The following is a 21,432-nucleotide window of genomic DNA, read 5'->3' as shown; positions in this document are numbered from 1 at the left end:
ACAAAAACTTCTCATGGCACACTCTCCTGCAGTGCACACAAAAAAACGGAGTGGCCATCTTACACAAGAAATCCCTTTCAATTAATATTATTAAACAATCTTGTGATGTGGAAGGCAGATGGGTTAAAGTGGACATCTTGATAAATAATACACCAGTTACTCTCTTAAATATATATGCACCCTACAAAGACTCGCCTGACTTTTTTCATCTACTAGCTTCAGAAATCAACAGCTCTCTCCCTAACCCTATAATTTTAGGTGGGGACTTTAACCAAATTCTTGACCCTCTTCTTGACAGGCTCTCCAGTTGCCCCTATTACCAATCCAAAGCTTTTTCTGCCTTACACTCACTCATTTCTTCACTGGGTCTTGTAGACATATGGAGACTGTTTAATCCCACAAAAAAGGACTTCACCTTCTTCTCCCCACCTCACATGAGTTACTCAAGAATCAACTGTTTCCTGATCTTCAAAACTCTCATACCTAGTGTAGCTAATTCCCAAATTCACAGTAGGAATATATCTGACCATTCCGCTCTCTCATTATACTTCTGAAATATCTCCACTAAAAAATCTTTAGCTTGGAGACTCAACACTTCTCTGTTAAAAGAGGACTCTTTTATATCTCTGTTTTACCAATAATCCTCTACACAATTCTCCTGTTAATATATGTTGGGATGCCTATGAGGCCACTATCAGAGGAGTTATAACAAATTACTCTGTGTGAGTATATAAAAAAAAAGATCTATTGGAAAATGAAACTAAATCTCTTGAAAAACAATAACCAGAAACCAAAGATCATAATGTATATCAAAAGCTTCTTTTAAATAGATATAACTTAAACACCATTCTCAGTCAAGAGGCCCTTTCCTCTATAAATATTCAAAAATCTATTATGCGGAAAATAATAAATCAGGACATTTGCTAGCACAGTTACTTAAAAGAAAATAAAGTCACGCCCGCGTATCTAACATAATTGATTCCTTAGGAAATCCTCACTATACAGACTCTCAAATAGCTCTACAATTCTCCAAATTTTACCAACTTTATACTTCAGAAACTCTTCTCTGAGTCCTCCTTTGACAACTTTATGAAAAATTTGAGTCAATCTTTATTATCACAATCTCAAAAAGCTATTCTAGATAAAAATATTTCCTTAGATGAAATCATCAAGGCTATTAAAGAGATTCCCCCTAATAAAGCCCCAGGTAATGATGGCTTACCCATAGAATTTTATGCAACTTTAGCAGATATTCTTAGTCCTAAATTACTTATTTTATTTGACCATCTCCTTCACTCTGGTGATAAGGGTTCTTTCCTAGAATCTTAAATTGTTGTCATCTACAAACCAGGCAGAGACCCTTCTAATGTCTCAAATTACTAACCAATCTCTCTTATTAATATTGACAACAAGATCTATGCCAAAATCCTTGCTAATCGCATAAAATCTGTGATATCCTCACATTCATCGTGATCAAAATGGTTTCATACCTGGTAGAATGTCCAGTGATAACACTAGACTACTTTGGAATATACTAGCTCACATACATGACATTGACTCTCCATTAATAACCCTTTCCTTAGATGCAGAAAAGGCCTTCAACAGAATCGAATGTCCCTTTCACTTCAAAACTCTCCAATGGTTTGGCTTTGGTGAAAAGTTTCTCAATATGATTAAATTACTTTATGAGTCTCCTCAAGCCTTTATTTTCACCAACAGCATCACTTCTCCAAAATTCACATTATATAAAGGCACTAAGCAGGGTTGTCCCCTCTCTCCCCTGTTATTTAATCTATCCCTGGAACCCCTAGCTATTTCAATCCATTCAAACCAAAATATTCTGGGAATTAAGCTTCAAGATGACCACTATAAATTATCCATCTATGTTTCAGACATATCCATCAATGTTTCAGACATATCCATCAACTCGTTCCCATGATGTTACTGAACTCTATTATTCTGTCTTACTATATTTTCAAATGTAAGTCACACTGAACCCAAGTTTCCTGGGATAATGTGAGATATAAATCTAAAAACAAATCCTTTATCCTCCACCTTTTATGGCACTGCCTATCCAGCTAGATGTTGATGGCACAAGGAAAGCAATTTTGATGCAACTCAAAACAATCTGTTCCTTAGCTGGGCCCTAGTCTTACCATATTGAAAATGCAACCATACCATGCCTCTGTGGTTTTGTTCCACTAATAAGTGAAAAGATTAACTGGATTTTTGAAGGTATTATATATTCTTTGGATGCATGACTAAGAACAGAAACGCACACTTATTTATGCAATATCACAATTCCTCATGTACAGCCACAAAACAACATTTTAGGGTAATGTTCACAATGAGCTCCTTTTATTATAGACCAGATGGAAGACATTAGAGTTTTCAGTTTTGGCATAGTATAAGTCATCACAAGAACAAAATATGTGAAACCCAATGGACTGCATTAAATGCTTATAGCCCATTTAGGAGTCCTTTTACTAAGCTGCAGTATAAGGACCCCGGCGGTGTCGTCAGCACACAGATTTGGTATTTTTTAAAGGAAATGGCCATATGATACGTTAAACACTGAACTTCTACAAAAGAGATGAGGTGAAGAAATGGTTCCATGTGTCCCGATGAACGGAGAGTTTAATTTTACTTCCACTGAATTTTAATATATTCCATCTTTACAGCACCAGGCTTCCCAAGGCACAATACAACAACAGTTAAGATGACCCTATAAAGATACAGGATATCCTCACTTAAATATGACCATGTATTATAGAACAGTGTAGAAAAAAGGAGCACAAAATACAGAGTTTACTACTGCTGTTTCTACCAGCTACAATACTTTTTAATGCTTTTTTAGTTAAATTCAACTTTACTGCATGATATATATCTAGATATGGAAAGCTTTCAAATAAAAAAAAAATCCTTTATCCTCCATCTTTTAAGTCGCTGCCTATCCAACTTGAAGAGTTTTAGACTTTTTATAGATGGATAGGCAGTCTGTTGTTTCTAATAAGCTTTTACTATTATTTTCAATAGCATTTGTGTTTGGGTGAACCAATCTGGCGGCAAATTCTGCCTACTGGTGGCAAGCTCCACCTGTCTCAGATCAGCTGCCGATACCTAGTCCATTACTGCCATTCGAATATGAAATGATTTTAAAGAAATTATTTGTAAATGATCATATTATCAAATACAAACTATGGTTTGTATAAATCAATGGGTCCGATATTGAAACCACGGGAGGCAAGCCGGCCATCTCATAACCACGCCCTGTCCCGCCTTACATACCCTTCCGAAACGCCCCCTTTAACTTTGACCGGCTCTGCGACAGAAAGCAGTTGGAGCCGGCCAAAATCGGCTTTCCATTATACCGATTTGGGTGGGTTCATGAGATGGCTGGCCATCTCCAGATTTGTGCCGGAAGATGGCCAGCGATCTCTCTCGAAAATAAGCTGGATAAGGGCCCTTTTACTAAATGGTGGTAAAAGGGGGGCCCTACGCTAGCAACGGTGACTGTATTTGCAACACACCAGGGCCACTTTTACTTCAGGGGATAAAAAGTCCCAAAGAAGAAACTGCCATACAGTAAGTCTGCATTTGCAGCATGGCCATTTTGGAGGGATCACTTACCGCAACCAATTGAGGTGGCATTAAGAGCTCCAGTGCTAACCCGGTAGTAACTGGGCAGTGCTCGGCGCTGCCCAATTACCCCTGAGTAACCTTCTGAGGAAATATTTTTCCAATATTTCAGCATGCGCTGGAAATGCCACCTGCTGGGGGTGGACCGGTGGTTAGAGCTGATATTCAGCAGAAGTAACCAGTTAAGAGCTGCTAAATTTCAACAGATAGCCCTGTACAAATGATTTAACTGGTCAGAAGCCTCTCCTGCCTGGTTAAATCACTATGAAAATTGACCCATTAGAATTGTACAAAATCCAATCTACTCTTCTCTGTATAACAGCATGCAATACCTCTTGTATTATTAAGCATCTTATATAATGTTTTATCACTCTAACCTGGGTAAATGAAGCCTCCCAAACTATCATTTTTTCATCGATTGTAAAATCCTCTCCAGGGGGAGCAGAAGGTTTATAACTTCCAACAATTTCATGTTTCAATGTCCCATTGGGGAGATGGATCGGATTAATAATAATGTAGTCAGTGGCTTGGTCTCCGTTCTCATCAAAATATATCTCTTCACCCAGACTGTTTTTAAAGTGCACATTCTTCAGATAACGATGAAGCTAAAAAAATAAAGGGCACATTTTCAGGAATGCCTGGAACTGCCAATTTTTTATTTATGTATGTATTTGAATAAGAACATTTCTAATCTGTCAATCAGTTTGATGCTCACTCACTTTGGCACACATTACAAATCAACTGACAGCAAGGGCCCTGTTTACTAAGGTGTGCTAGTGTTTTTAGCTAAAAGTTCGTAAGCGTTAACCATGTAGACACCCATAGGAACATTATGGGTAAGAACACGGTTAGCGCATGGTAATGTTTAGCATGCAGTAAAAACACTAGCGTTCCTCTAGCATGGCTTTGCAAACAGGGCCCCTAGATTCTTTTCTGGGTAGTGACTCCTAATGTGGACCCTAACATCATTTAGCCATAATTTCATTTATTCTTCCCTAAGTGCATCATTTTGCAATTGTCCACATCGATTTGTATCTGATGTTTGGATGCCCAGTATCCCAGTTCAAAAAGACCCCCTGCAATTTCTCACAATCTGCATGCAATTTAACAATCTTAACCGCCCTCCAACTACCAACCAACTCCCCATAGCATTCATGCCCACTTATAACAGAAATATGAAAAAAAAACACTTTTCAACCTACTGCCTGCACCACTCTCAAACCAATCGCAGCACAAAAGATTTACTTGACCCCTGAGGCAGGCCTTTGTGCTGAAACACGGCCTTGTTGGGTTGATTTTATAGCTTTTATGATTTAAAGACTTTTACACTTTGATATCATCCTTGAGTGTACCTCACTTCTTTGGTTTGGCTGTCACATATTTGATTCCATTTATAATCTGAAGAAGAGTTTTTGAAATGAATGCAACACTCTAGACAACACATACAGTAAAAATAAATGTTTTAAATAAATGGACAACACAGAAAGATTTGAACCTCACCCTTCACAAATTGTCACCAATTCTGTTTTCTGAATATAGCATTCCTTTAGAAAATGATGTTACCTTCCATGGTAAATAATCTGATAATTTCTGTCGGTCTCCATTCCACGTGGTGGTGTTTCCAAAGCCAGAGAAAAGCATGTCTTTTAGTGCATGTGCCAGGGCATAGACAGCATTGTAAATGTCATAACTGTTGGCAAAGTGGATATTGTCACAGTGGAACATGAAGGAAGCATCTTCATCTATACTGCAGGATCTTTTGATGGTTTGGGGACACTGGTTGCTACACAGTCCAAGCCACCAATCTTTAACGTCAATATCATCAGGAAACATAATAGGATTTACCTCACGTATAAATTTTAAAAAACTTGGAATAGTTTTCTTTATTCTTGTGAATAGCAAGGTGTTATTCATGTAACCATTTGGCACTTGATAGGATAAGTAAAAATCAGTGTACGTTATGGTGATAAAGATCATACCAGGTATATTGAAAATACTTAACTCCTCAAACAAACTCATTGTAATCTGAGTATTAAAGTGAGCAATGATCACATTAGTTGATGATTTATGTATAGTCTCATTAATTTTGTCAAATCTCTCTTTTGGCAAATCATTGATGTGACTGATTATTTCTATGAATTCAATGCAGGCTCCACTCTGTTCAATCCCTTCTTTCAGGATCTGGACAAACCTTTGGCTGCTGTCATCATCAGGTGCAATGATACCAACCCAGGTCCACTTGAAATGTTTCAGTAATTTCACGATCCCAGTACAAACGTTAAGAATGCTGGGCATAGCCTGATATAAATACGGAAACTTAATACCATCACTCATGAAAGGATTCTGAAAAGTATAGCTGATCTGTCAAAAAATGTAATTAATTCAGAATTATTTTCTCTTCCAGAGATTGAGGGAGATATCAACTAAGCTGTGGTAAAATATCTTATTATCACAGTTTAATTTACTGCAGGAGTCAATAACACAACTTGTAATCATGGACAGTCTCACAACCTGTATTATTTGTCTGCCATTGAGCATTGGGCTACTAATATGCAGTCCAATGCTTCCGGGCACCATCTTATAGGAGCCAGTGCCTATTAGATTGTAAGCTCTTTGAGCATGGACTGTCTTTCTTCTATGTTTGTGCAGCGCTGTGTATGCTTTGTAGCGCTATATAAGTGCTAAATAGTAGTAGTAGTAGTAAAAGGGTGTTCCCCATGTCTCCAGAACAGACTCTTAACCCTCTGAATCCACCTTCTCTGCTAAACAGATTACCAGCCCCTTCAGTCAACCCTACCTACCGGAACCAATAGCCCCTAAATTACATTCTCAGACCCGTCATTCCCCTGATGTCACTGCCAACATCTCAACTCCCCACAGATTCATTAGACCTGCCTGGGGGTTCCCTGCTGTCTTGCAGCTGGGAATGTAGTGATCCCAGTTGCTTCTACCCAGTGGTATGCTGGTAAATGTTTAACAACAGGCTCTCTCCCTGGTCCACCTCTGCACACCCCTGTCCACCTATGCACCCCTCATCCACCTCTGCGCCCCCCCCCCCCAAATTGCAGAGCTGTCTATAGCTGGGGAGAGAGCCTGTGGAGGGGGGGGGGGGGCAATGCATTACTCTCTCCAGGAAAAGAAAAATTAAATGATCCCAGGTTCCAATCTAATTCATGTTTAATATGGGATAAAATGCCATAAATAAGTAAATAAATAAATATAAACTTTTAACATTGAGCACCTGATTCTCAAAGTGGACATATTCCAAACACTATAATGAAAATACAAAGATTTTTTCTAACTTTGTTGTCTGGTGACCTTGTTTTTCTGATCATGCTGGCCCAGTATTATTACTACTACTACTATTTAGCATTTCTATAGCGCTACAAGGCGTACACAGCGCTGCACAAACATAGAAGGAATTAGGAGGAAGAGCTTAAAAGGGTGGAGAAGCTAATTAACCACCTTATACCAGCCTGAGTGGTGAAAGAGAAGAGAGGAGCTGGAGATCTAGCAGCTGATGGAAGAAGAGCCCCTTGAAGGTACTGGCTGAACTGTTTTGGTGGACTGTGTGTAGATAGAGCTATTTATTAAGAGTAAGGAACTAGCAGCCAGGGGCTGGAGGACAGAGCTGTACCCTCAGAGTGAGGGAAGAACATCCTGTTCAGGCCAGAGGGGCTGTTAGCACTGAACCCAGGTGTCTGTGTGTCATGGCTCAGTGGAGAGACCGCTGTGAAGGTGTTTATGCTGGAAGAAGTGGGCCCAGGGGGCTGGCATAAAGAGCTGCCTGATGAATATGCTGTTGTTGAGGACTTGTCTAATTTGCATCTAATCTGCATATTTCATACAAGCTAAAGAAATACAGGTTGCAGTTCCGGAGGGTACGGAGAGGAAGCACAGGAAGGCCTGAGGAGTGACCCAGGAACAGAGGGTGCACCCCAGAAGAACCGGCAGCAGTTGGAGGGCAGAAGGAACAGGTCACCCTGAGTTGAAAAGGGACACAGGCGCCTGAAGGTTGGTGTGTTCGGGCTGCTAGGAAGAGAGCGGTTGGAGTTTTGCTCAAGAGCCACAGGCTGGAGAGTGGAAGGAGAAGCCTCATCTTAACAATATCCAGCAACCCTTCTCTCTTCCCTGTTTTCTTCTCCATCCACCTATGTCCAGAAATTCTCTTCGCTTCCCTGCTCTCCTTTTCATCCACCTTTGTCCAGCAGCCCTCTTTTCTCTCCAACTCTTCTCTCCATCCACCCATATCCAGCAACTCTCCTATTCTCTCCATCTACCCATGTCCAGCAACTCTCCTATTCCCTGCTCTCCATCCATCCATCCAGCAATTCTTTTCTCTCCCCTGCCCTCTCCATCCATCCATACCCAGAGATTCTCTTCTCTCCCCTGCCTCCTCCATCCATACAGAGCGATTCTCCTCTCTCATCTCCCTTCCCACTCCAATCCATGTCCAGCACTTCTCCTTTGCCCCCACCCTCCCCTCCTCTCCCATTCATATCCACCTATGAACCCTCTTCTCCCCCCCCAACATCCCCCTTTTTCTTCCTGCCACAGCGCCCTGAATGGTTTAAATCATTTTTATTACCTCCATCGAAGCGGCTTCGTTATTGAAAGCCCTGCCCGTCTCTACACTTCCCTTTGTTACTTCGTTCCCTCAGAGTCCCGCCCTCGTGGAAAGAGGAAATGATGTCAGAAGATGGGACTCTGAGGGAACGAACTCACGAAGGGAAGGCTAGAGATGAGCAGGGCTTTCAAAGACGCGGCCACTTCGATGGAGGTAATAAAAAAGATTTTAACCCCCCCCCCAGGGTGCTGCGAGGCGGGTGCAGGCAAACGAGGGCAGTGGTGGGAGGTGAGGTAAACAGGGTAAGCATGGCCTGTGGCGCCCTCCTGCCTTGCTTACCCTCGTTTACCGAAGCCGGCTAGCTGTGCAGAACAACCGGCTCGCAAGATCTTAGAAAATTTAACAACCGGCTCTTGCGAGCCAGTGCGAGCTGACTCCAGCACACCACTGCTTCTACCCCATCACACTCTGGATACAAGATGTACTATTTCTAGAGGTTAAATAACGAATTGAGAGCAAAATATGAAGTTCCTTATATGGCAGCCCAATCCTAGCAGCAGTACTGTAAGACTACTGAAGGAGTGAACAGGTTACCATTTTGAACCTGGAGAGTTACAGGGCGGGAACAACTGGGACTTGCTCATAATCCTGATGCTAGATAGGAGCTCCTAAAGGGGTTTGGGGGGGATGACTTTAGGGTGGGGGTTCTGTAAAGTGACTTCAGGTTTGTGATGGTCTACTCTGAGGGAGTAGAGGGTGATTGGGGGAATGGGAGTCTGTTCTAGGGTAGTGAGAGGGAGGGGGGAAGAGAAGAAGAGGAGGTTGCATCTATTCATATGCACCAGCTCTTTTAAGAAGGCATCTAGGAACATTAGGCCACACAATAATGACTCAGTGCTCCTGAAGGGTAAAAATAATGCTGACATTATTTTCCTATGAATAACACTTATTCCAAAGTTCAACACAAGCTGTGTTATTTAATTTGCATAAAATGAAATGTTTTACATTCCCTTAACTAGCCGTTAAGCCCGTTAAAACGGGCGAGTATTGGTATGGGAGTTTTCCAAGGCCCCCACCCCTCGCCACTGCAAGGCCCCCTGCCCTCCCTCCTTCCCTGCCATCTCCAAGGGCCCCCTCCCCCCTGCTCAAAGGGCCCCCTCTCCCAGCTCAAAGGCCCCCTGCCTGCCCTCCCAGTTCCAAGGCCACATTCCCTCCCAGCTCTAGGGCCCCCCTCCATCCCTCCCTCTCAGCCAGCTGGAAGGCCCCCTTCTGTCCCTCCCTCCCAGCTCCAAGGCCCCCCTCCTTCTGACCTCCCATGTCCAGCATCCTCCCTCCTTCCCTGCCAGCTGCAAGGCCCCCTTCTGTCCCTCCCTCCCAGCTCCAAGCCCCCCTCCTTCTGACCTCCCATGTCCAGCATCCTCCCTCCTTCCCTGCCAGCTGCAAGGCCCTCTGTCCCTCCCTTCCCATCTCCAAAGCCCCCCCTCCGTCATTCCCTCCCAGTTCCAAGGCCCCTCTCCTTCTGATACCTCCCATGTCCAGCATTTCTCCTGCCCTCCCCCCCCAAGTTCGCCGCTACCGGTCCCCCCCGTTCCCCCCGTGGTTGCCGCCACCACCCCTCCACCTGGCCCTCTGTTCGCCACTGAACTTACAGCACCGAAACCGCAGCAGGCAGATCAGCTGAGCTCCCGTCGGCCTTCCTTCTCTGCCTGTGTCCCTGCCTCGTGTGACGTAATATCGGCGAGGGCGGGACACAGGCAGGGAAGGAAGGCCGACAGGAGCTCAGCTGATCTGCCTACTGCGTTTTCGGCGCTGTAAGTTCAATAGCGAGGAGAGGGCCTGGCCCGGGTGGAGGGGGGCAGCGGCGGCGACTCCGGGTGGGGGGAGCAGTAGCGGCAACCTCAGGGGGAGGGAGCGGTAGCGACCTCGGCGGTTCCCTCCCTCCCCTTCGCGCAGTTTCCCTGTCTATCCCGCCCCTGTCATCACGTATTGACGCGGGGGGCGGGACAGAGAGGGAAGTCTCTACTGCTCATTTGCGGGTGAGTACAGTCACTCGCAATTTATATGTTTGATGCACGTTAGTAACCAATCCCCTATATTGAAATAAGAACTGTCAGTAGAATAGACAAAAGATGCATCAAACCCAACACCCTGTTTCCTCAGTAGCCAATTCAGGTCACATTTACAACATTATTCCATACAGTAAGGCAAAAAGTGGAAGTAGAGATATGCTGAGCCCTGAGGGAGGGTTGCTTTATCAAACCAGTGTAGAGAAGTACTGGATCTTTAATTTGCTTTGTTGTGGTTGTTCATGTTTATTATTTTATTTTAGTTTAGTTTATTTACTACTATCCCACCTACATGCATATTCGAGAGCAGTTTACAATGCATAAGGATAATTAGAATGCAAGACAAGAGAATAAATGGCTAGGTGTCTGGAACCCAACTCTTCACTATATCTAGAATCAAATAAGGACAGTGCAATACTCACAATCAAATGCAGGAGAATTAGCTTGTTTAATTTGTTCCTGGCCCTGAGATGGCTGTTTCCGTGTATTAGCCTTTAAGGGCCTTGTGGTTTTAAAATGCAATGTTGATGGTGACAAGAGCTTTACTTTCTGTGAAACCTGTTTGTACTTGGAAGACAGCCTTTTCTATTGCTGGTCCACATGTTTGGAATGCTTTCCCTGGCACTTTAAGGTTGTGTAACAGTAGAACACAGTTTCATAAACTGTTGAAGACACACCTCTTTGTGAAAGCATGGACTTGAAATTGTAGATCTTTTATTGATGTAAAAAGAGTTTAATGAAAATCAGCTCAACTTCTGCTTGCTTTAAATGTGGTCAGTTGAATGTTTCCCGGGTCATATGCTGCGGAAATACTCATCTGTACAATCTCATTGGCAATGGGTTCTGACCTTTATCACCAAGATGTAGTTCTTGTCGGTCCCCCTACAGTCAAGTCTTATGTTCAGTGTTACTCCTGAAATACAACCACGGCGGTGGAGAGCTAGTAGATTTCTTTGCTGGGACACTCTGATGATAATGAAAGTGATCCTTTCTTCATGGTTGTCCGAGAAGGCCCCCTTGGAGCAATCATGGAGAGCAGGTATGATTCATGCTCTAACTATGGAGCAGTGATGGGTGCAGAGCTTGGACTCACCAGAGGGCCTTAAGAATCAAGCAATATGGGAACCCTTTTGGTCTACCTTGACTAATTATGCAAGAAGCAGGATCTTTAACTGTTGACAGAGTTTACTACTACTACTTATCTTTTCTATAGCGCTACTGAACTTATGCAGCGCTGTACACTGGACATAACGAGACAGGCCCTACTCGACAGAGCTTATAATCTAATTAGGACTGACAAACAGGACAAATAAGAGATAAGGGAATAACTAAGGTGGAAATGATAAAACATGGGTACTGAACAAATGAATAAGGGTTAGGAGTTAACAGCAGCATCAAAAAGGTGGGCTTTAGCCTGGATTTGAAGACAGCTAGAGATGGATCTTCATATACCAGCTCAGGAAGTCTTTTCCAGGCATATGGTGCAGGAAGATAAATAGAACAGACCCTGGAGTTAGCAGTGGAGGAGAAGGGTACAGATAAGAGAGATTTACTCAGGGAACAGAGTACCCTGAGAGGAGTGTAGGGAGAGATAAGAGTGGAGAGGTACTGAGGAGCAGCAGAGTGAATGCACTTGTAAGTCAATAAGAGGAGTTTGAACTGTATGCGGAAATGGATAGGGAGCCAATGAAGTGATTTGAGAAGAGGGCTAATATGAGCATAGCGACACTGGCGGAATACAAGTCATGCAGCAGGATTTTGGTTTTTTCTTCTGTTCTTGACCAGCACCCAGAGGAACAAGGAGGGAAGTGAGGGGAGGTGGAGGGGGGTGGGACTAACCGATGAGGGAAAAAATACCAAAAATATGCTAAGTATGTTTTTTTTTTTTTGTTATCATCTGTTGTATGATTTTCTTGGAATCATTCCACTCAGTTGTACTAGTTCTGTTGGGTTTTCCTGTTAACATACTTAATAAAAATGATTTTAAGATAAATTTGGACTGAAATAATCTCATTGATTTGGGGATTTGTTTTAGGATTTTGCCCTGTTGCAGTGTATACTGCAAAACTTGACCCATGTCGGCATACAGCAGAATTGGCAACGAGTCTTAAGATAAATTAAACATTTAATACAAAATATTTAATATTAAAATTGAAATTATTATTATGAATACAATTATTGGGAAGTGAAAGCATTAGAGGAGTTGATGAAGAGTCCTGGTGAATCATGGTGAAGAATCTCCATGTAAAAAGAATCATCAGCTGAGGATCAGGTTAAAACTCATGTATGAATGTGAATGGACATTTAATTGATGTAACAGCGTTGAGTGTAACTGTATGTATAAGAGAGATAATGCCAACTTAAGCAATGCAGTGAAAATATGATGCATGTACCTTGACTGTGAGCTCTCCCTGTCATGTGTCTCTAAAATGATTACAAGCACATTTCTTACACACACTAAAGCTGACTGCAGACGATATTCAGCCCATGATGGTCAGCATTTTTATACACTACTATGAGCAGAAGTAGCCCTGGATATTTAGTACTGGGCCAGGAGGGGTCACTGGTACTGAATATTGGAGGCTATTTAAGACTTTAGTAGCTACCAAACTATTTTCAATTTGCCCTCTTCTGTTCAAAAATTGATTTAATCTATGAAAGCTTAGCAATCACATTTCACATTACAGGTAGATGTGGGATTGAAAATGTAACTTTTAATTGCCATCCTTTTATTTCAGCAGCTTATAACTTTTACGTGTTTGTGGATAGCAATTTGGATTCAGTTTTATGAAGATGATCTGTCAAAATGGATTATAGAATAGGAAATAAAGTAAAATGGAAATGTCTCCTTACTTGTGGGAAGTGGTATATTGAGAGCACATTCGATATTTGACTTGATCTCTCAGCTGGAAGACCTTCAATAATAGCAGCCAGTGTGCCAGATGTTTGGCAGTTATAATTAATGACTGGTATGTCCATTTGTGAAAATATATTCATGGCAGCCTTAAACATTAAGAGTGAATGACTGTAAGAATCATAAATGTGAAATCCCAGCGTGAGGTTGGGTAAGAGCTCTGAGCTGTTCTTAATCTCCTCCACTGCAGAAACAAAGGCCAAGAAGTTGTAGATGTCTTCTACATGTAAACTGTAATGAGATTCAGTGTCAGATTATGTACAATACGCAGCCAAATAAAAGATCTAGAAACATGAATTCTAACTGAAAAATGATTTGAAACCTATTTCTTCTGTCCACCAACCAAAGTCATATGTCACTCCACAATCAGTGGTCTTGAATTGGCCTTAGTAAGATTCTGCACTACAGAACTGTTATCCTCAAAAAAAGGTCAGACCAACTGTGTTGCATGATGTCTCTCTCAGCACATCACTAGTCTCAGATAGGATTTTATTTATTTATTTATTACATTTGTATCCTACATTTTCCCACCTTTTTGCGGGTTCAGTGTGGCTTACAATATAGAGTATCCCATTTAACTTGAACTGCCTTGAGGCAGGGACGTAGATTTGGAAGTGTCTTAGTGTTTTCAAAGCTTGTACATAAATGCAACCTTCTCCCCAACCGCATTCCCAGGAAAGCCTCTGCTCACTCCATGCAGCATTACATGTGAACAGGGTGCATGTACATAATTTTATGAACAAATCTGGCACACAATTTTGTAAAAGCCTGTTTCCTGCATGCAAATTATTGCTTTATACACATATATGGTTTCGAAAATGACCCTCCATGGGGATAATTCTCTATAGTTTGCTAAATGTTAGCAGCTAATTAGACAAATGCATAAGTAGCAATAAAGAACATCATAAACAAACAATTGTAACTGGAAACAACATACTTCTCCTTCAATTCGACTTGTCCAGTGCCTTTGACAAGGTTAATCATGAAATACTATTACATATACTAGAATACTTCGAAATAGGAGGCACAGTTCTCAAATGGTTCAAAGGATTCCTGACCACAAGATCATACCAAGTAACAATGAACGCGGACAGATCACCCCCATGGTTACCTGAATGTGGAGTTCCCCAAGGATCCCCCCTCTCGCTAACCTTATTCAACCTAATGATGATACCTTTATCCAAACTACTAGCCAATCAAAACCTCAACCCCTACCTAAATGTAGATGACGTCACAATCTACATCCCGTTCAGACATGATCTAAATGAAATCACCAACGAGATCAACCAAAGCCTCCAAACAATGCACACCTGGGCAGATGCATTCCAACTAAAACTTAACGCAGAAAAAACACAATGTCTTGTACTCACCTCACAACATAACACAAAACACTTCTCCACTATAATCACACCATATTGTTCTCTTCCTATCTCACAAAACTTGAAAATCCTTGGAGTCACCATTGACCAAAACCGCACTCTGGATGCCCACGTGAAAAACACGACGAAAAAGATGTTCTACTCCATGTGGAAACTCAAAAGAGTAAAACCTTTCTTCTTGTCTTCCGCACCCTGATACAGTCAATGGTAATAAGTCATCTGGACTACTGCAATGCACTATACATGGGTTGCAAAGAGCAGACTATCAAAAAACTCCAAACTGCCCAGAACACTGCCGCTAACTCATATTTGGAAAATCTAAATATGAAAGCACAAAACCCTTAAGAGAGAAGCTCCACTGGCTCCCACTTAGGGAACGCATTGCGTTTAAGATCTGCACGATTGTACACAAAATCATTCATGCGGACGTCCAATTCTACATGATAAACCTTGTGGAACTACCTCCAAGAAACGCCACAAGATCATCCTGCAAATTTCTCAACCTACACTTCCCCAGCTGTAAAGGACTAAAATACAAGCAGGTGCACGCCACCACCTTTTCCTACATAAGCACGCAATTATGGAATGCATTGCCTACAGACCTGAGAACAATCGACGAAACAACTGTTTTCCGCAAATCTCTGAAGACTTGTCTCTTCAACAAGGCCTACAATGAGAACCGATAGCCACACTAGTCCCTCTCACCAATCCACTCAGTTAAGAAAGCCCCCCTCCTATAATTACCCTAACCACTCCCTTCCTTCTTCTTTCTTCCCTCACTTAATTTCTACACAATACTAAATGTATCTGCTATCCTGTTATGACAATGTTTACATACTATGTAAGCCACATTGAGCCTGAAAATAGGTGGGATAATGTGGGATACAAATGCAATAAATAAATAAATAAAATACCAACATTTTGTAATATCAATATTATAATTAAGACCCACCAAAGAAATGTGGTTTTTAAAATGTTACGGAATTCATATAGTTCCATTCTATCCGAATGTTTAATGGAAGGGAGTTCTATTCAGGAATAGTAGCTACAGAAAAGATAGTATTCGGTGCTACAATGGGGCTGAAATGGCACTTCGATACCACAGTGCACTCAAGTGCTATTCTATAACTTGGCCAGCAGAAGGAGTAGTATACAGACCCCTGATGTAGGCTTTTTGCAGAAACACAGTGCTGTGTTGGGTCTTGATGAATAAAGAATTTGTTTACTACATCTCTTGTCCTTCTATCATTTTGGGGTGGAGCCCTGCTACCTCCACTACTCCTTCTGCTGGTTTCCTCTCACATAGTGACACACAGTCCTCCGCTTTTGCGGTGTCCCGTCATTCTATAACTCAGCAAAATGTGATCTAGTGCATAACTACAAAGGGGCATTGACATAGGAGGGGCAGGGGCATGTCATAGGCATTCTGACTCTTTTGAATACTATTAGATAGTATTCTAAAGAGATCTGGTCTTTATAGAATTCTCTCTCATGGACTAGATTCAATATATCACGCCCTAAACGTTCGGTACTGAAATGAAATTCACTTAAGAGTATTCTATTAAATACAACTTAATTTAGGCATAGTTTATAGAATAAGCCTAATTGGATGCAGTTATTTAGAATACTCTGAGCAACGGTCCACACGACTAAATTTAGCCACAGCCAATTACGCCAAGTAAAACCTGCTGTAAATCCAGAAACCTAAAATATGCAAGGAGCGGGTATATTCTATAATAATGCTTATAGATTTTAGAATGCCCATGACCTGCCCGTGACCATACAAGCAGGCAAAAACAGCGACAGTGACAACAAAGATGATGCAAACAAACGTCCAACGGACTCAAAGAGTTCACATCAGAAGCTTTATTCAAAGTATATAATGGACTCGACACAAATCGTGTTTCGGCCACAGAGGCCTGCTTCAGGAATCCCTGTGAAGTGTAAATTCATAAGTTCTCAGCACTCACTCTATAGAATTTGAAAGCAATGTCCTCGTCTCTGATATATCAATTATAGAAGCGTCTAATTCCAAACCAGCAAATATCCAGCTGTTTTTGATGCACGCTGAGGCCCCCTTGTACTGCACAGAGGGTAAAAGGCTGTCTCTTTTAAAAGAAGTGACAGTACAGCAAGTGAACTACTTGCCGCATGGCTATTTAAACACCATTGCTAAAAAATGTTAATTTTAAATTAAAAAAATTTTTTTTAGCACTGGAAATGGCGCTTGCTGGGGGTGGGAACTACCGGTAGTTCTGGATTAGCGAGCAGTAAGCCCCACAGTTATTCTGAGAACTGCTGAGCTCTTGGGACTCAAAATACCACCAATCAACCCTACACTTGATAGGCAAAATCTGCAGGTGAATAGATGTGGCCAGCTGGCTATCTAATAATATGTAGCTGTTTCAATGGACTCTCAATATACAATTATATGGTGACTAAATGAGTTGCCTACTATTGTATCTAGATACTACTACTACTACTATTTAACATTTCTATAGCGCTACAAGGCGGACGCAGCGCTGTACAAACACAGAAGAAAGACAGTCCCTGCTCAAAGAGCTTACAATCTAATAGACAAAAAGTAAAGCATTTAAATTTAAAATATTTAAGCAGTCAAGCACAAGAGAACAGTCACAGAAGGAACTGAAGATGTTGAAGGGTGGTCAGTGTGATTAGGTGTAACTCTGGTTGGAGTAGTGGGAGAAGGTGATAGAAGAATAGAAATGGTGAGGTAAAAGTAATGAGTGGATGATATGGTGGTTATATAAGACATGTCACTCCTAGGGGTAGGGTGGGAGGGATTAAGTCTAAAGCAGGAGAAGGTATTCTCTGCAGCCTATCTGTGAGATGGAAAATGCTCTCTGAAGCTACTGCTATAAGTTGTTAGTTTTCTCTCCCTGAAACAGATCCAAGCCACACCCACAAAGTTCAAACTGGCTGTGGGGAGGGTGAAGGGAGGAAATGGCAGTGCTTGATGATAAGGGGGTCAGCACTTTTATCCAGCTAGTGGCAGTATCACCTGTATTCTATAATAATGCGTATAGATTTTAGAAATGCCCATGACCTGCCCCGTGACCATACAAAACAGGCAAAAACAGCGACAGTGACACCAAAGATGATGCAAAGAAACCGTCCAATGGACTCAAAGAGTTCACATCAGAAGCTTTATTCAAAGTATATATTGGAATCGACACAAATCGTGTTTCGGCCACAAAGGCCTGCTTCAGGAATCCCTGTGAAGTGTAAATACATAACTTCTCAGCACTCAATCTATAGAATTTGAAAGCAATGTCCTCGTCTCTGATATATCAATTATAGAAGCACCTACTTCCAAACCAGCAAATATCCAGCTGTTTTTGATGCACGCTGAAGCCCCCTTGTACCGCAGAGGGTAAAAGGCTTTCTCTTTTAAAAGAAGAGTGACAGTACAGCAAGTGAACCACTTGCCACATGGCTATTTAAACACCATTGCTAAAACATTTCTAGCACTGGAAATGGCGCTTGCTGGGGGTGGGAACTACTGGTAGTTCTGGATTAGCGAGCAGTAAGCCCCCACAGTTATTCTGAGAACTGCTGAGCTCTTGGGACTCAAAATACCATCAATGAACCCTACACTTGCAGGTGAATAGATGTGGCCAGCTAGCTATCGAAAACTATGTGGCTGTTTCAATGGACTTTGAATATACAATATCTTTTAAATGCATGAAAATGAAGTCATTCTTTTCCTGTAATGAGATATGTGAATGTTATAGGGAAATCAGGGATGCATTAGGGAAGAACTTGAACAGGTCAAGAAACAGCAGTAGCAAGTGTTGATGATATTTCATGGAATACGATGTTGGAAAACTAGTCATGGAAAAAGTTATTTACTGGTAAAGGAAAACATATTCTTATTAAGCAATAGACCTTTGGACAGAGAAGGTCAAGAAAAAATCAATGACAGAAGTTTGGTGACTGACAGAATTAGCCAACCATATGTACAAAGGTGGAAGTGTTTCAGAATCATATATAGTCAACATATTAAAACAATTTGGAAATGAAAAAGAGTTTTCAAACCTTTGATTTCTAACAGGCTTTGATAAGAGAAAATAAGTAGCATTTTTTAAGAAGGAATTTCTGAAAGTCAAGGTGTCATTATAGTACGTTGGAGAAAATAAAATATGTTTTAGAAAGGCAGGTGGATAGCTGTGGTGGTAGGATTACAACCCTGGTGCAAATCAGACATACATTACTACTACTATACTACTACTTAACATTTCTAGAGCACTACTAGGGTTACGCAGTGCTATACAGATTAACAAAAAAGGACAGTCCCTGCTTCAAGGAGTTTACAATCTAATGGGCGAAATGTCAAGTAGGGGCAGTCTAGATTTCCTGAATAGAGGTATGATGGTTACATGTGACCTTAGTGTAAGAAGAAATGAAGGAGAAAACCACAGACTGAGTATGATTGGTCACAGTAGAAATGAGCAGACTGGATGGAACAAGAGATTCTCATCTGCTGATACTTTCTATTTCTATAAGACAAAGTATGAATTTGCAAAGAAATTACTAGCAAAATTCTAAAGGTTTCCTTTTTGTTCCACACATTTAATTAATTTACATGTGGGTTTTTCTCATCAATTTACATAGACATTGTTGGAACACATTACATTTACTTCCCCAAATATAAGAATGTTTTTGTTGAAATTTAGGTGCTAGTTGTCAGTTTAAAGTTTCCTAAATTTAGGATCCAAAAATTCAGACAGCAAACTGCAATGAATTTTCCAAGAAAAGGTGCCTAAATGAGTTGCCTACTATTGTATCTAGAAAGGGGGTCAGCACTGTTATCCAGCTAGTGGCAGTATCACCTGCTATCCTAATACCTTAGGACACCCTGACACTATCTGCACAAGATAGACACTTTGCTTTTTTGAAAATGGCTATATTTCCTATTCAAATTTGGGAGGTTTAGTGGAAAATGTCCATAGTCCGACTTAGATGTCATATCGAAAATGCCCCTCCTAGAGACTTAAGACTAATTGATTTGTAAAAAATTAATACTTCTTTTTTACTTCTGTATTCAGCTGTTTCACATTTGACACTAACGGTTCTATCTTATTGTAATTGTCCAATCATGTATCCAGTTATTGTGTGTGACTCAGTTCTCTTTAAAATGATTGTTTACTGTTAATTCTTAGTTGATTGTACTCTGACAAGAATGGATTAAGCCGATTATAAATACCCTAATTAAATCAACTTAAAATGCAGAGGGGTCTGTAAGGATTTTCAAGACAGTATACAGATGATCAGCAGCACTTGTCCAGCTAACAGGTGGAGGAGTAGCCTAGTTGTTAGTGCAGCGGACTCTGATCCTGGGGAACTGGGTTCAATTCCCACTGCAGCTCCTTGTGACTCTGGGCAAATCACTTAACCCTCCATTGCCCCAGGTACAAATAAGTACTTGTATATATGTAAACCACTTTGAATGTAGTTACAAAAACCACAGAAAGGCAGTATATCAAGCCCCATTCCCTTTCCCCTCTGTACATAAGCACTGCCACACTGGGAAAAGACGAAAGGTCCATCAAGCCCAGCACTCTGTCTCTGACAGCGGCCAATCCAGGCCCCAAGAACCTGGCAAAAAACCCCCAAATTTAATAATGATCAATGGACTATTTCTTCAGGCCCCTTTAAGGCTCTACGCGTGCCAAAATGGAGTTATCACCTGGCTACCGTGTGGCTCTTGCAGTAATTTCATTTTTGTCGTGCATCCGATACGAGCGGCTGAAAAGTAATTTTTATTTTTGGATGCGCGTATCAGACGCACACCAAGTGGCATTTGGTGCACGTAGGCCTTTACCGCTCGGTTACCATGTGAGACTTTGCCACTAGGTCAGTGGCTGGTGGTAAGGTCGCAGACCTAAAATGGACGTGCGGCAATTTTGATTTTGCTGCACATCCATTTTTGGCAAAAATTTAAAAAGGCCTTTTTTACAGGCATGCTGAAAAACGGATCAGCGCGTGCCCAAAACCCCTGCCTACACTACCACAAGCCTTTTCAGAGCGCCTTATAAAAGGACCCCCTAACCTGGTTAATTTGAAAAGAATCCAACTAAAGTTATTATTCCCCCAGTTAGTGACTGTGCATTGTAAAATTCATAAACATAACCCCAATAGGAACAAGCTAAACAATTTTACTTACAATCTATTATCAAGCAAGTTAGGGGGATCTGTGAAGTTAAACCGTTCAGTTATATCAAACTGTTCAGATTTACTATTCCTCCGATTATGATATCCCCATTCCTGTGATATCCTGGTGATGTCAACAAATCCTGCCCTAATGAACACAAACACTCAGCGAACCTCCAAAGGCCATGAAAAAGCATGAAAAAAGCAGAAGAGAATGAGCTTGCATCTTCAAAACTGACTGTACTTAATTTGTCGGCTTGGGAGATGTTAAGAGGTTCTTGCTGATCCCACACAAATGCTGTTTAAATCACTTACATTAAAAAAAACAGCATTAAAAAACAGTCATATTTTCTCACTGGAAATAGGTATATAAGCAATGAAACAGATATGAAATTATTGAGGGGAGAGGTCATTAAGCTGAACTTGAATCCAATTTTCTTGCTAAGATACAGGAGCTTTATAGTGTCGTTCTCTTAGAGTTTACTCTCATGGGAAACCTGCTCTAGTTCTGTATTAATATTAAATATAGCTTGCTGCTGTCTTTTTTTTTTTTTAACTAAAGCTCAACTTATATTAACAAACAGACAAACCTCAATCTAGCGAAATGTGTGGAGATTTGTATAGTAACTGGGGGAGGAGTAGCCTAATGGCTAGTGCAGTGGGCTTTGATTCTGGCAACCTGGGTTCAGTTCC

General features: G+C 41.3%; 1 pseudogene; it reads right to left on the bottom strand.

The window, feature by feature from the left end:
• Positions 1–21,432, bottom strand: part of LOC115464389 — a 91,434-nt pseudogene that overhangs the window by 31,141 nt on the left and 38,861 nt on the right.

The sequence above is a fragment of the Microcaecilia unicolor genome, chromosome 3, assembly GCF_901765095.1.
Source record: "Microcaecilia unicolor chromosome 3, aMicUni1.1, whole genome shotgun sequence".
NCBI classification, from domain to species: domain Eukaryota; kingdom Metazoa; phylum Chordata; class Amphibia; order Gymnophiona; family Siphonopidae; genus Microcaecilia; species Microcaecilia unicolor.
Note: the sequence above shows the minus strand (reverse complement) of the source record. Positions and strands in the feature narration are given on the sequence as shown.